The sequence below is a fragment of the Plectrocnemia conspersa genome, unplaced genomic scaffold, assembly GCF_051122295.1.
Source record: "Plectrocnemia conspersa isolate PC_06_02 unplaced genomic scaffold, ASM5112229v1 ptg000006l, whole genome shotgun sequence".
NCBI lineage: Eukaryota > Metazoa > Arthropoda > Insecta > Trichoptera > Polycentropodidae > Plectrocnemia > Plectrocnemia conspersa.
Window position 1 is genome coordinate 15,918,407 of NW_028277170.1, and position 16,324 is coordinate 15,934,730.

The 16,324-nt window shown below is 28.6% G+C and overlaps 1 protein-coding gene and 1 long non-coding RNA gene across 2 annotated transcripts in view; one reads left to right on the top strand and one right to left on the bottom strand.

Moving 5' to 3' along the window:
• The window catches only part of LOC148234343 (discoidin domain-containing receptor 2-like), a 281,896-nt gene that overhangs the window by 230,209 nt on the left and 35,363 nt on the right, over positions 1-16,324 (top strand). The gene's annotated exons all lie outside the window — the stretch shown is intronic.
• Positions 2,977-3,513, bottom strand: LOC148234347 (uncharacterized). Its single transcript, XR_015810052.1, has 2 exons — positions 3,308-3,513; positions 2,977-3,237 (listed from the first exon to the last, which is right to left on the bottom strand). It is a non-coding gene; the product is annotated as an uncharacterized LOC148234347 (long non-coding RNA).

A 16,324-nucleotide genomic window follows, 5' to 3' on the forward strand; every position in this document is an offset into this window, starting at 1 on the left:
CCTTTCACGGATTATTTTTTTATTAATGTGATTTTTTTTCAATCCTAAATATTGTATATTTTAAAGTTTAATTTAGTCAAATTTGTACGATATTACTGACACAAATATAATACACGTAGACTTAAAAAATAGTTTATACATAAATAATAATTAATGCATTAATATGCTTAAGTTAAAACTAATCATTATGCTCGATGATACAGCAACGTCATTTATAAGAGGATAGACAATATCACTATTTTATTTGTTTCGTAATTAAGATAATAATTCCTAATGAAATTTAAATTAGCGTATGCTATTTATATGTGTATATAATATAATAGACATGAATGAGCTGATTGTACAAGTAAAGTGCTACTTTTATCCTACTATTCTACGATATAAAGACATTTTAGTAACAGACATATGCATATGTGTATGTGTGTACTACATAAGCTCACGTACGAAGGTTTGCTGTTGGTGTTGCATCTCTACCAAATGATATATTGCAGGGATAGTAATCGCCGGGGCGTTTATTTAAATAATTTAAGCTTACGAAGGGCATAAATTTAAACGAACTACACAATATTTGTGGAAATAAGGGTTGGGTCTCGATCCTATACGTATACCAAAGCCGACCAAAGAGCAGTTCGCTCCTATACATTTAATTATTTATGAATGTGTACATTTACACATATGTATGTATATGTTGGGATGCTATACGTAGATACTTTTAATTTATAAACATACCCACTTCGTTTCCATGTACCGTTTTTTAACATATGTTACTTTGAGTCTCATTACTTTTTAATTCGATTTTTTAAAACAATTTAATAAAAAATATATAAAATGTTATTTTATATTTTTTTTAAATACACAAATTAATTGCTATTGAAATATTTTTAAATAAAAAAAGTATTGTTTCTTTAAATTTTATTTTACTATTTTCAAAACAATTTGCAAATAAATATCGATTTCATTTACTTTTATATTTCCAAGTCTATTTTACCTTTTACCTCATTGCCCATTTCGTTCATTAATTTACTATTTTCTGTACGGCACAAAAAATCATAAAAGTCAGAGAGTGTTGTACATGTTTCGGGGCCGGAAAAATTATCTATTTTTCCCTCCGCGCCCTTTATTTTCCTCTGAGGGCCATTTCCAGAGTTAGGTAAAAAAAATTCGTTCACAATTTACATCGGCGAACCTTTGTGCTCGAATAAAGGGTATCGTCCCTTGATCGATTGCGCTATTCTGCGTTGATGTATACATTTTTCTGAATATGGACAATAACCTTTTTTATTATGTCGCAATACACACACATACACTTTTATATTATATTATAAAATTTATCTATGTATTGTATATTATATGGTTTCGGTTGAGAAAATAACTAAAGCCGGCTGACCACCGATGTAAAACGTCATTTATAAAGATCGACCCCAGTAAAAATATGAATGGATTTTTACTACTAAAAAACATTTTAAATACTGGTATTTGAATATGCTTAAAACTTTATAGTTTTACAGCAGAATACCGTTATTAATACTTTTTTAATACTGATTTTTATTGCATAAATTTGTAAATATTGCAATAAATATATATAATAAATAATATTTACATAATTTAATTTAATTAAAATTAGAAATATTTAACTTTTGTCATATTTAAAAAATCATTAGAGGGTTTAATTTGATGTATTTTTATAGAACAGTTATGCACGTCTGATTTTTGTTTTAAAGTGTTAAATGTTAAAACGTACCTATTGATATATATAGTTTTTTACAGAGTATATTTTTTTGTTAAACTTTCTCCCTAGTTGGAATCTACGGTTGTCAACCGATTATCCCCACAATACTTAAAGGCAATAAAACAGGTGTGCATTGTCCAATACAAACTGAACTGACTCCTTTTAGATTTAAACATATGTTACATAAGCACATCTTATGAAACGAATCGTCCTTTATGTATTTTTGTTATTTAAAATTAAAATGTATTCTTACCATACTGAAATATATTACTGAAATATTTTTAAAATAACCAATTGAGATATTTAGAAAATCCGAAATTAGATGTTTTTTACAAATAAATCGTGATTGACTTTATGAAACGCTTTTTCAAAATCGCAATTTTTTATAAATATATACTATATTAAAATTTCTCAGAGAAATATTAGGGCTAATGCGACCTCATAAAACTTTAGAACCTAATTATAAGAAATTATTTCATAATTTAAATAAAATTTTAATTTATATCGAAAATTCAAATGGTTTATTTGGATTACATATATAATGTATTAGCCTATTATTTTACGTTACTACCTTGTTCATTTTAAAAAGGCGTATGCAAATTTTTAGTTTTATTTTTTAAATTATGAGTATATAATTTATTCACTCGAGTAATCACTCGTTAAAACTGCAGTGTCGTCAGCGTGCGAAAATAAACCCGTATTTTTTTATTTTTTAATATCGTTCTTATATGAGGTAAAGAGTAACGGTCCAATCAAAATTTCTTAGAGAACTCTAGCTGGAATTTTACATGGTATAAAATTTTCATAATTTAGATAAGCAACATAGCTTTTATATGCATAAGCATAATAAGTGAAGCACTCGGAGGTCTAATATTATATTTGTAAAGGTTGTGAATTGAGCCATTGTGCCACACCGTTTTTAAAACTTATTCAAATCGAAAAACCATAAAACTCGTACTCCTTTCTATAAAAAAAATTATCGCATATACTTCGTTAAACTAATAAGTTTATTTGTTGTCTAGTGATTTTTGCGGAAGCAAAACTGTTTTTTAATAATTTTACTTAATATTCGCTACTTCATATTAATGATTTAATCGTTAAACCAAAATCAAACTTCATTGTTTGATATTAATAATGCAATTCATAGTAATTAAAATCATATTTACATAAATATGTAGCACTTTACAAATGTTTGTTAAATTATTGATACGTGTTTTTGATTGCTGGTGTGATTTAATTAAAAGACATTTTAATCTACAAATCAATTATTTATTATAAAATAAATTGTACAAAAATAATTTCGATGTATCATGTTTAAATTATATAATTTTGTGACTGCGTAATGCAAAACTAGATAAGCAAAATTTATTTCATCGATAAGTTATTCTTTACAAACTCCCGACGTGTTTGACGATGTGATGTCAATTGCAATCAGAAGATAAACAGCATATTTTAATCTTCGCGCCGTTTGGGCTGCTTAACAATCACGGAGTAGGGCCCCAGTTGTTCTATAAAAAAGGATAATTAGTAAATTGCATAATAATAAGCTTATTAAAAAAGAAAATGTGTATTTTTTACCTGGAGACACGATCACTCCATGATCGATATTATTCTCGTCCACTGTACTAAAGGTGATACAGTCGTCCGGCTCCTCCGAATACTCTTTGAAGAGTTCAAACGTATCCCGTATGTAGGATATGAAATCCCAAAAGAACCCAAAGAACGACATGGTAGTGATGCTTCTACTCCTTCTTGTAACAAGCTATAGAAGCGACTGAGGCTGGCGATGATAAATACTCATTCAAAGCCCGTGTTGATAAAACGCTGCCCGGCAATCGTCATCACATTATTATTATTAGTGTGCAAATAAACTTTGAAACGTGTCATAACGTATTTTCTGCATACAAAGTGTGACTCAATTAAAACCTATTGTTTATTGTTTTGTTGTGATTCATTTAAATCTAGAGCAGAGGTCTCCAAATTATGGCCTGCGACCTTTAAATAAAAATCACTTGATTGAAATTAACTCAGTATTAGTTGAAAAAATGGAAAAATAATATTTTAAATATTTAAGAAATTAATTACCTAACAGGCTACCCCAATGCGTTACACTGTTAAAAAATATATACATCTCTCAGTGATTCAGTGATTCTCAAATACTTTCTGGAACTCAAAATTGAAATAGCTCGTGAATATTTTAATTATCGACAGCATCCTAAAATTGCTTAGCGACACTTTTTGCGAATAAAAATACAAGGTACTAGCACAAAAAAAATACAGTTTACAGCGCAAATTATGAATTTTCTGAAACCAGGAAAACAACAATACAGACCGAAAAAATCCTAACAATTTTGTCAAACATATTTTTGAAAATATTATTAAGAATAATTAAACCGATAATATAGAAACTTAATCTTATACGATTTCATAAATTTTATTAAAAAAATAAATACTATGATAAAGTAAAAAATTATCAATGAGAGCTTTGAAAATAAAAAAATACTGCTTAGCCGTATTCTTGTATAACTACTTCTCAAAGTTAAGAGACTGCTTTCACACATCACATTCCTAGTAATCCACCCCATCTGAAAGATAGACACTGTTAGTGTAAGATCTCTTATATCTTATTAAGATCTTTTATACTTCTTATAATCCAAGTAGACAGATTTCATTATATTAAAAATAAAATATATTATTTTTCTAGCTTTATTTTGAATGTCTTCAAATTTAGAAAAAATATTATTACTAGTGTTACTCCACACCTAGCAGTAATACTATAATGTTGATTTATTTATTCGTTTTTGGTGTTCCAATTTTTTAAAAATCACTTATAAATGCTTTTTTTATATTGAATATTAAATATAATAAATAGATTTTTTAGTCTTTTTTTAAAAAAAAAAAATAGTATTAAGCTCATAATTTGAATAAATATTAATATTTCATATAATAATATATAAATTATTATCATTATTATTATTATTTTTTTTATAACATGTGTTTGTTTATAATTATATTTCGTTTAAAAAAATCTTTATATAATTTGATCACCATTCTGTACGTAAACACTATTGATACTGTCTCTCTGTACTTGATAGATGTATATATGTTGTGTGTATTTTAATGTGTGGCATGTTTACTCACAAATATGGAATATACAACTCAAATATTTTAACTACGAAACCAAATTACCTTTAGTTAGATCCGTAATACATACATCTATGCGACTTAAATATTAGCTTACCAATTAAATTTCAATTTAAATCTCTATTAAGGTTTATTTGGATATACAATGAGAAATTTTAAACTGTTGTTTAAATATACAACTCTAAATTGGATATATTAAATTATTTAATTATTTACCACTGCTTATTTAAAGGCACAGTGCATTTTTTTTCATTAATGCATATTTTTTTTAATGGAGAGCCGCACCTTGTAAAATTTATAACATCTATTTTTAAACTACATATCAATCTTTTTTAGCGGCACAGCAATAAATTTCACTTAAAAAAAATTCTGCATACTGATGTAATTCTGAATTATCACTCCATTACTCTAACCCGTGGATCATTTTTAACTTCAAAAAGCTTTATACCAAATCACAATATGACCAAAGGTGCAACCCTTACCCTCATATACTTTTTTAAAGTCGTGTACTGCTTCAAGATCATCACAGTTTTGACAAAACTGTGGCCTAATTGCGTTGACGTATTTGCTCATAATTGAAATTGTTTCATTGGTGACATGGGACTGTAAGTAAATAAGGATGATATTTTAGAATCGGTGAATAAATATGGCCGAAAGCTGTCCACCAAATAACAAATAGATCTGCACCATCGCGAGCAAAGATCTCGTCTGAAAAGAAGGTGAAGTAGGCTTAGAAACCACATACTTTAAATTTGATTAGGTATATCTGAAAAACAGTGCAATATTTCGTGGAAAATTACCACCCGAATACGAGTCATGTATCTCCTTAATGACAATGTAATGTCACATTTGCTCCTATCATTGTGTCATTGGTTGAAGTTCCACTAAAATAAAAATATTTTATTGAGCCATTAGTACATATAGCAGTGATTTTTATAATAATATTTAGTAAATTTAATTATTTTGTAATTAATTTAAGTGAATATTTTTGGGTTTTGGAACGAATCAACTAAAGTGACATTTATTTTTTATGAGGAAATTTGCTTTTATGTAGAGATGTTTTTAAATACGAGCACATTTACGGAACGAATTATGTTCGTAAACCAAGGTTTCACTGTATACTAATAAAGTTTATAGGCTAATCAAAAATATCGATATCACTTTATAGCAGTTCAAGATAATCGGGGGTTTTATATTGAAATAATTTATTAATTACACAATAAGCTATATTTTTTCTTTATTTTTCAATACTGATATTGCTTTTAAATTTATTTTATTAGTCGTTAGTAAGTTTTTAGAGAATCAAATCTAATACAGAACCACTGCTAATTAACACTTCACCTTTATTTATAGATCATTGAGTGCCTCTATCCGCACCAATATTAGTTCCACAAAGTTGTAGCTGTGGCTTACTGCTCCGAATCAGATTTTGCTATTTAATAACTCTTTTAGGCTATTTCGCTTTTCAAGTGGCCGGTCATTTGTCACGGCTTGGTCTCGGCCCGACACGTCACGTAGTAGTGTGGGAAAATCGATCCATAGCGCCGAGGGGAAACGTATGAAGGACTACGTAAAACATATTCTGCCAATCAACATAATGGGCCACGTACATTCATCACGATCTTAGTGTCTGCCCCATTTGTCTCTACCAAGATTCAATATGAGAAATGGAGCCCTTTAACTGCTGTTATAAATAATGAAAACACTATCGAAACATTCTATCTCTCTATCTCCATTTCGTTTTCGCCAATTACTTTAACACAAAAGACGTTTTAATATCGCAATCTACGAATGTAATATATACCACGGGGGAGATAAATTCTTTGAGTATCAAATTCTGGCGCTTAAGCTTTCCACTCGTGATTTTATATCCGCATAATCCTTGATCCTTCTCAAAATTTTATAAATAGAGTACTCTAAAGTTGAAAATTAGTCAAGTAACACAAGCACGACAACATTTTTAACACAGATAAAATAGCACGAATTATATTTATATATATGTTAAATTTTATTCCGTCATTATATATAACATAATATGTAAATTTAAAAAAGGAACTAGTACTGATGAACTAGATATAAATATAATTAAAGAAACATGGGAAATAATAGGAACTAAATTAAATTATTTAATAAATAAAGCACTCTTCTTAGGAAAATTTAAAGATTGCCGCCTGAAAATTTAAAGATTGCTGCTATTGTACCTATACCTAAAATAAAAAATAGTAAAAAAGTTGAAGAAATGAAACCAATCAACATGCTACCGTGTATAGAAAAAATAATAGAAGAAGTAGTAATCAAACAATTAAAGGAATTTATTACTTCTCAAAACATAATATGTGAACAACAATCGGGATTCAGAGAAAAGCATTCCACTGAAACTGCATTACAAGTAGTGATAAATGATTGGCTGTTGGCTAAGGATACAAACAAAATCATTGGAGCAGTTTTCTTCGATTTCAAGAGAGCCTTCGAAACAATAGACAGAAAAATAATGTTAAAGAAATTGGAGAGTATAGGTATAAGTGATATAGTTTTAAGATGGTTTAATAATAACTTATATATAAGAAAACAAAAAGTTAAAATAAATAATGTATATTCTGAAGAGAAATTAGTGTCTTATGGAGTACCACAAGGGTCTAAATTGGGACCATTGTTATTTGTTTTGTATATTAATGATATAGTTAATAACGTGAAAAAATGTAAAATTCATCTATTTGCGGATGACACATTAATGTATTGCATAGGTGATAACATTAAAGAAATTGTAAATAATTTAAATAATGAATTAAGTTTATTAGAAATATGGTTAAAGAATAATGTACTTAAATTAAATGAGAATAAAACTAAATGTATGGTTAATAATTATAAAAATGTGTTAGATAATAGTACCAAAATAGTAATAAATAACTCTAGTATAGAAATAGTGGATAATATAAAATATTTAGGAGTAATTGTTGATACAAAATTAAATTTTAAAGAACATTGTAATTACATATTAAAAAAAATTGTAGGAAAATAGGTTTATTATCTAGAATAAGAAATATATTAAGTATAAATACAAAAAAAATAATTTACAATATTATAATATTGCCCCATTTTAATTATTGTGCAACAATATTAAATATGTTAAATAAATTAGACATACAAATGTTGCAAAAATTACAAAATAGGACAATGAGAGTAATCTTAAATAAAAATAGATTAACTAATTGTAAAAGTATGATTGATGGATTAGAATGGTTGAATGTTCAAGAAATATTGAGTATAAATGTTTTAGTATTTATATATAAGTTAGAAAATAATATGTTACCAGAATATTTTAATAAGTATTTAATAAGAAATAAAGATGCACATAAATATAATACTAGAAATAGAGAAAATTTAAAGATAATTAAGTATAAGAAAACGAGTACGGCTAGGGGAATTATGTACGGAGGTTTTGATTTATATAATAGTCTTCCAAGAGAAATCCGAAACAGCAAAAATATAACGGGTTTCATAAATGGAATAAAAAAACACCTTCGTACATATAGAAATTATAATATTAAGACTTTATTATTGTATATTTTTATTTTTTCTTTCTGTTATGTATTTTTTATATATTTTTATATATGTTTACTAAATTTGTTAGATGTAAAGATTAGCTATTAAGCTAAATAAATTAATAAAATAAATAATAAATAATTAGCAATTTTTCTTTAAGCTTATTTCGATCTGAATAAACATCATGATTTCTTAAATATTGATTAAATAACCACTTGTGATTTGATTTGCCTGATGACTATTTACACACTTAGTTTGGTTCTGTGCTTCGAGATTAACAGACATATTTATGGCTAATTATATTGTTAAATATATATACATCACAATCAATAATCAAAGTATCATTATGATACAAAACATCTACAAAATAAAATTCAGCATAAAATAAAGAAAGATTACTTTATCTAATTATCTGTAAGGATATTGCTTTATAAAAATATGTCAAGTTAATGATACAACAACTACTATTACCATAGTTTGCAGTTAAAATATTAAAGCTTATGCTATTACAACATTAAACTAAGCATCGGTTGGACTAGGTCAGGTGTAATATTTTAATAAATCAATATAAAGAAAGTAAATAATCTTAAAAATAAAGAATTTTATATTTACATATACAGACATGCCACAATAAAGGGGCACCCCTTAAAATGGTGTGTAACTCTTTACAAGCGCATAGTCTCACCGAAATATTTTAGCAGGTGGTTTTAAGCGTAATTTTAAAAACAATATAAAAAACATTGTCGTTTTTATTTGCTTACTTGAGCTTTAAAAAAATATTGCATCGTTTAGTCTCGCTTAAGTGACCGTTATGTTCAATTGCGTGATTTCGGCCTTTTATGTTCTTAATTTTAAATATTATATAAACATTTAAAATATGCCAAAAAAACGCGAATTAAGTGATGCTAAAAGAACGAATGTATCTTTACTGCATATTATTGACTGTTAATTGTTCACGACACACTGTCCAAAATGTTTTACAACGGTTTAACCAATGTAGCAACTGCTCAAGAAGATTAAATGTTGGTTCGCAAGTCCCTTAAAAATCGACGAAAAATGTCACTATACATACGACGAAGTAGTATGAATAGTGACATTTATATTGCAATATTGGAATCCACTTTAATAGATTCATATTGAAAATTATTTCCAAGCACAGACCATGTTATCATCCGATTCCTCCAAGAAAACGCTTCTTGCCATACTTCGCTAAAAAGCAGGTGTTTATTTTTTTTTTTTTTTTTGAAACAAGACAAACAAGCTGGGCAAAATTCGACTTCAGTTGCCAACATGTTTGACTAATTACCCAGTCTGTTTATGCATATTTTGTGTTTCATAGAATAAGAAGCCTTTAAACAGTATTCTTTACATTTAGGTACTTCTAAAAATACGCTGAACCTTCATTGTATACGAGTACTAATAAAAATTTATTTTTATTTTGTAGTACCGATAGTACCAATAGTCGATTTTGTCCCTAATACTGGTATTGCAATCCCTAGTACTGATACGTACAATTGTACGTTTCAATACATTAGTAGGTTTAAATGTATTCAGTAAGTGTCGGGCGATATTACAGCCACAACATATTGTGACACAAGCACACGTCTTCACGCTTCACTCGTCCCGTGACGTCACGTAAAGTATGTGTTTTTGTGGGCGTTACTTGGTTTTTAGCCAGAAAGAGCAGGGGTGGTTTTCTGGTTGGCGACGAAGTATCCGAAGAAACATGTCCCCCGGAGGGCGCAGGTGCTCTTGTCGTTCATGAACATTATTTATTACCCGAGATATTTTAATTCCGGCCCGGGGTGGCCGACGGAAAAACACGACCCTGTGCTGTCGCACCGAGACTAATGACTTGCGGCCCTGCTAAACGCGACACACACACACACAATACTCTCTAACCTCAATCTAAATTAAATATTTTTAGAAGCAAAAGTCATTAATTCTATAGCATAAAGGGCTTAAAGGCAAAAAGTCTGATCGCAAAAAAATCTTTTAAACTTCTACAAGTACTTATTTATTTTTGTTTAATATATCAATATTTATCAACAAACCTACGACATTTTCGATTTGATAACGTGAAAAGTTTGTTGGATCTCAAATTTTGATTTATGAATCATTAATCTTGGATTAAGGCATGCTAGTTACCCGATAAATGAGAATTCGTATTTTCATTTCTCGATTTTCTCGAAAATTTTAAAGAAATTTTCATATGTAAAAAAATAATAGATAACTTTATACTTTGCTGAACAGAGCAATATATTTCTTTGAAGAGAATAACCATTTTAGTAGGATGACGATTTGGACGCAAATAATCAAACGATCAGAATAGATTAATCCTTATTTATACCTAAATAAAAAAAAGCTTGCTATTTAATATTTTTTTAATTGAAAAAAGTGTAAATATAAAAAACATCTTTGAATGATTTATATCGAAGCCAAATTTTATGGTGTAACATTCTAGAAAGCCCTTATACATTTTTTTGGTTTGCCGATTACCAATAAAAGTTGTTTCTTTTCATCTGATAATAAATGCAGTTATTATATCACCAAAGTAAAGATAAGGTCAATTAGAGTAGTTGAAAAAATCATTACAATAATTTTAATTCGAATACTTTCGAGCTTTTATTAAAGCATGTATATTTTCAAACATCTTGCCTAGATCCACTCTTTTTATGCAGCGATTGTAAAACATTAAAAAATATTCCTACTTTAGGTGGCGTAGGTTATTGACCTCGCGGCCAATGAGACTTCGGTGAATCCTATTAGATTGTTTATTAAGTTATAATTACAATTTTGACTATGGACGATTACGGCGTGACGTTTCTCGCGATGAAGGTGTGCAGGTGATGATGTCTCAGGGTTCTATGGGTCAGGTGTGATCTTCAGGTCTGTCGGTGAGGGCGCGTGGCTGGCTCCTCCGGATGGCTGCTGGTAGATCTTGGCTCTCTGGTCGTCTGCGTCGCTGACTCTGCTGGTGACGTCTCTTGTCTCGTGCCTCAGTCGTCTCGTACCTCGGACCATCTGCCCTCTCCTCGTCGGAGTCCGGGCTTATATTTTTTAGGGGAATGCACGCTAGCTGGCCAATCACGATTGCGCATCGATCTTCTAGCCAATCGCTGCAGTGGCTTCTTAGAATTAGAGAAATCAGATGTGTATTTCGAAAGCCAGTTTTTTGCTTGGCTCCAGACTTTTGAATTCTTCGGAAAGAGTTTGCATTGTGGTGATTGATTGCGTCCATACCGTTTTGTCCCAAAAAGGATTCTCTTAACGACCCGTGCTGTGTGTGGTCAAAAGAAATCCCTCTTGTGCCATGAAGTTTGTCTCGTTGTTAATGAATGAACGTTTTTGGTCACGGTCATTACCAATGAGACAATCGCCCTTCTAAATGTGTCTATATGTATGGTCGCCACACTACTAATTTATTTTTTTACAATTAAATGCTTTATATAAATTTTCGATTAGAGAAGAAAAACATTTTTTAATAAACGCTTATACAAACTAGACCATAATAATGGGGCACTCCAATAAATTTATTGTATCTTAAAAAATCGTAAAATTATAAATAAAAAACCGATCAGGTTTACTAAAAGTGTTTATTTCAAGCTTAATTTTGATATTTAGTAGGCCCACCCTTAGCTTTAATTAGTCCTTTTTGCCATAATGTCAACTAATTTTCTAAATTAAATTTTTCTCGCAACGCAATTTTGTATTTGCAATTGTGTTGGGCAAGCTTTATTTTTATTTTACCCATAAATTCTCTAAAGAACTTAGGTTTGGTAACTGTACAGGTCATTTTAAAAGGGTCAAACTATTTGACGAAAACCAATCCCTGCTTTTTCGCGAGGTATGGCACGGAGCATTATCTTGCTAGTATCGGATGGATGCTTGGTCTGTGTTTGGAAATATTTTCCTATAGTAATCCAATAAAGTGAATTCTAACATTGAAATATAAATATAACTATTCATATTATCCTCGCAAGTGTAGATGTTTTCTACCCTTGTTGCTGTCATACAACTTCAGATCATTACACTTCCGCCACCATATTTGCATTTGATACTACGCAATCAGCTATTTATTCTTCTCCGACTCTTTGACTCACTTTTACTAAACCAGTAGTCACAAAAACTTGAAAAAATGTTTAAAAAAATTATGATTATTCTTAAAAAAATATTACATTAAATTTTTTTTAATGAATTTAGTTTTCAATATTTTTATATATTAACCAATATTAGTTTATAGATACCTCAAAGTTAAATTCATCAGACCAAATGACATTCACCCAATCTCGCTCTAAGCTTTGAGTTATATTTATTTCTGAAAGCCATCCCATTTTAAAACTCAAGTGAGCAATAAAAAACGACAAATTTCTTTGTTTTGTTTTTAAAATTACGGCTAAAACTACCTCCTAAAATATGTCAGTTAGACTATTCACTTGTAAAGAGTTACATGCCATTTTGAAGGGTGCCTTATAATTATGGCCAAGGCTGTATATAAAAAATATTAGTAACGCTTAACATTGAAGGAACGGTTTTTTATTAAACGGTTTCGAAAAATCAAGCTATCGGTAGTCTTTGGGTTGAAAGATAGCAGGCGCGAGATTTCTGTGACACTAATAAACTCAGACCCTTAGTTATTAGACTCGTAAAATTCATTACGGTTTAATATGATTATTTTTTAGGAGCATTTTAAGGTTAATATTAAAAAAATTAAATGTAAAAATGTTTTATTATAAATAATACAGAAAACGTTAATAGTGCTGTAATACAATACGCTTAATAAATCGCTGTGCACATAAAGTCAATGTTCCGAACACTCAACAAATTTGAGACTATCCGAATTGAGAGTATATAGAGCTTTGTGAATGTCAGCTTGATCGAAACATTATATTATTGTTATTAGTTTTGTGCTTACACGACTCGGATCACTGTTCTCTCTTACCAGCGCCGGCCCTGCTTTCCGATTTCGTCGAAACCTAATATCGGCCACGTCTATTTCGTTCTCAATACAAGTTGGCGAACCGAAAAATATTTACACAGACCTACCCCGCACCCGTAGCTTGTAAAAAGGAAACGCCGTTTGTTCTCGGAGTCCCGCGGGACACAATTTCGAAATATCCACCTTTCGCCCGGGACATTGGGCCGAAAATCCACCACTGTAAAGTTTGACGCCGACGAAAATCGAGCGCCCGGGGGAGAAAAATCGCCCAGGCACACTCCTTAAAAATGTACGAAATAAATAAACGCGAATGAAAAACGTCAAATAAATCATAAACAAAATGACTTTTTTCGGGTGAAGAAAAAAAACGAGTATTTAACCTTCGCTTTTGTGCGTAAAGTAAAAAAGGCGATAGTCAAAATGTGACGCGGCACTTTTTAATTAAGTAAATAAAGAAATATTTAACTAAATTACAGATCAAGAAAACAAAAAGTACAATTCTTAGTTTTCTTCATGAGCTCTTATAGCAAATTGTAAAATATAACAACAAAATCAAAATCATACATAAATGCATATGACTCAAAAAATCTCGTTATTTATTTAACTAAAAAGATGTATGAATTTATTATTTATATACATTAAATATTTGCAATACCAGCTTCAGTATAAAAACAGCTGGATATAATTATATTCCTAATTTTGTATTGTTATTGTCTTATCTTCTATTAACAGTTCGTCTCAAATTAATTACAATAACATTACAGTAATTTAATTACAAAACTAAAACATGTACATAATAATAATTAGGTGTATAACGAAATATAGATCCATATGAATGTAGTTAATTTGACTCAATATATTACAGTTAAAAGATAATGACCATATTATTTCTGAAATTGACAAAGTAAATATTGCAATTTAATACAGATGCTAAATGAAAGATCAGCTTATTTATATATAATGTAATATTGTGTTACAAATGTTTTGTAAATGTTCTGTAAATCCATTAACATTAAATATTCTAAAAATTTTACGGCATCCATAATTTTTGTGTTGGTCACTAATGAAATATACTCAGATCTTAAATATGACTTTTATTAATGACAGGTGTACTTTTGAGCCTGATTTGGTTCCTAAATTTAATTTGAAATATAAATTAATTAGGAAATAAAACAATTATATTTTATTGTTAATTTCTTTTTATAATAACTAGTAACATAGCTTTCAAAATAATTGATATTTCAAAGCTAAGTCTATCAGGTCAAATGTTTTAGAGCCAGTACCAATTAAATCTACAGCTTAAACCTATGTAAAAGTATCGGATACCACCCTTAGCATGTCGAGTTAGCCTTTAACCCTCTGCACTCTAAAGTGATTTTGTACTGGGTAAGCAGTCTATCTTGATAAATTTTCTTTTTAATTTATTTTAATATTTTGTAAAACATACATAATTATAAACTTTTAATTTTTCTTAAATATAAAGATATTTATATTTAACAAGCTAACTTTTTCTTAAAGATATTTTACATAAAATTAGTATAGTACCTCGGGCTCATCAATTACGATATTAGGACTAGGTACACACATATATTTTCGAAAGTTTTGATTCAAGTATTTTTTTTAATTAGGTGTCATAGCATAAATTGATTAATTTGAATTAATATGCAAAATTCAAAATATTTAGAAAATTACTTACATCTTATTAAACTCAATATTCTTTCAGATATTTTAAACTAAAATTCCTTGCAGTTTGTGGTAATTTGAAGATCATATTCAGATTTCTATCTAGCAAATACCCACAATGATCAATTTTTTTTATTATTTTATAAAGAGTATTATAAAATAAAAAATATTACCGTGTTAAATCTATCCTTAATAAATCTAATAATTCAATTAATAGGGTTAATTTTATATGTATATGTTTTTTAAAAACGTTTATTACGATAATGAAAATTCAGGAAAATTCCTGGTTTAAAATTACTTTTTAGTTCACAAGAGGAAATTAAATAGATGGAATAAGGCTAATAGTAATAAAAAAATAAGAAAACTTTTACAGTGTAAAATATAATAAAAAGTACATATTTTGTTTATTAAATTATTTGGCTTAAGAAAATGCATACATATTTACTTAACTGAAAACTTAAAGCTACTAAAATTAATGCATTCCTCTAAAGAAATATGTGCTTAGAAATTTAATGCTTATACTTAAATTTTAATTTTGTCTTGTAGTCACCGACTCTGGAGATCTCGCGTTATTTTTATTTTTTGTATGATTATGCCAATGTTCTTAAATTTTTAATATTAAAATATTACTATGCAGTTTTTTTAAGTTATTATAAAAAAGTGTGCTATATAATATTTGTAAACATTATTTTGAATATCTTAGAGTTTACATTTTTTTCATTAGTATTACTTTTTATTGAGCCGTATTTAAAATATTTATTGGTATGATTATGAAAATGTTAATAAAATTTTGATATTGAAAATTTACTATAAAGACTTTTAATGGCTAGTATAAAAAGCTTAATAAACTTCAAATTTATTTGTTTTAAATGATTTGAAATTAAGAAAAAATAAAAAAACTCTTACTCCACACCTAGCAAGCGTACGTTATTACCGTTATTGTTAGCTGTTTATATAAAAAAAATCCTGGGAATGCTCCTTTTCCGGTTTTAAGGCCGCAAACTTTTCGATCTATGATATGTTTAGTAAATTAATGCTTAGAGTCCAAATGTATACCCGAGGATTAGACGCTTACTTTTTATTTAAAGCAAATTCATTGTTTACTTTTAATCGATGGAGGCACTGGCTGTCAGCAAGTTCTAAATATATGATTTTATTTCTTCTAGACATTTATGTCCCTGTATTATCTATTGTTATTATATTATATTATCTAAATCCCTGCTGTGAATATGAAGTAATAAATAATCAATCGTTTATTCAATTTTTTTGTATGCTGGCGATTCATG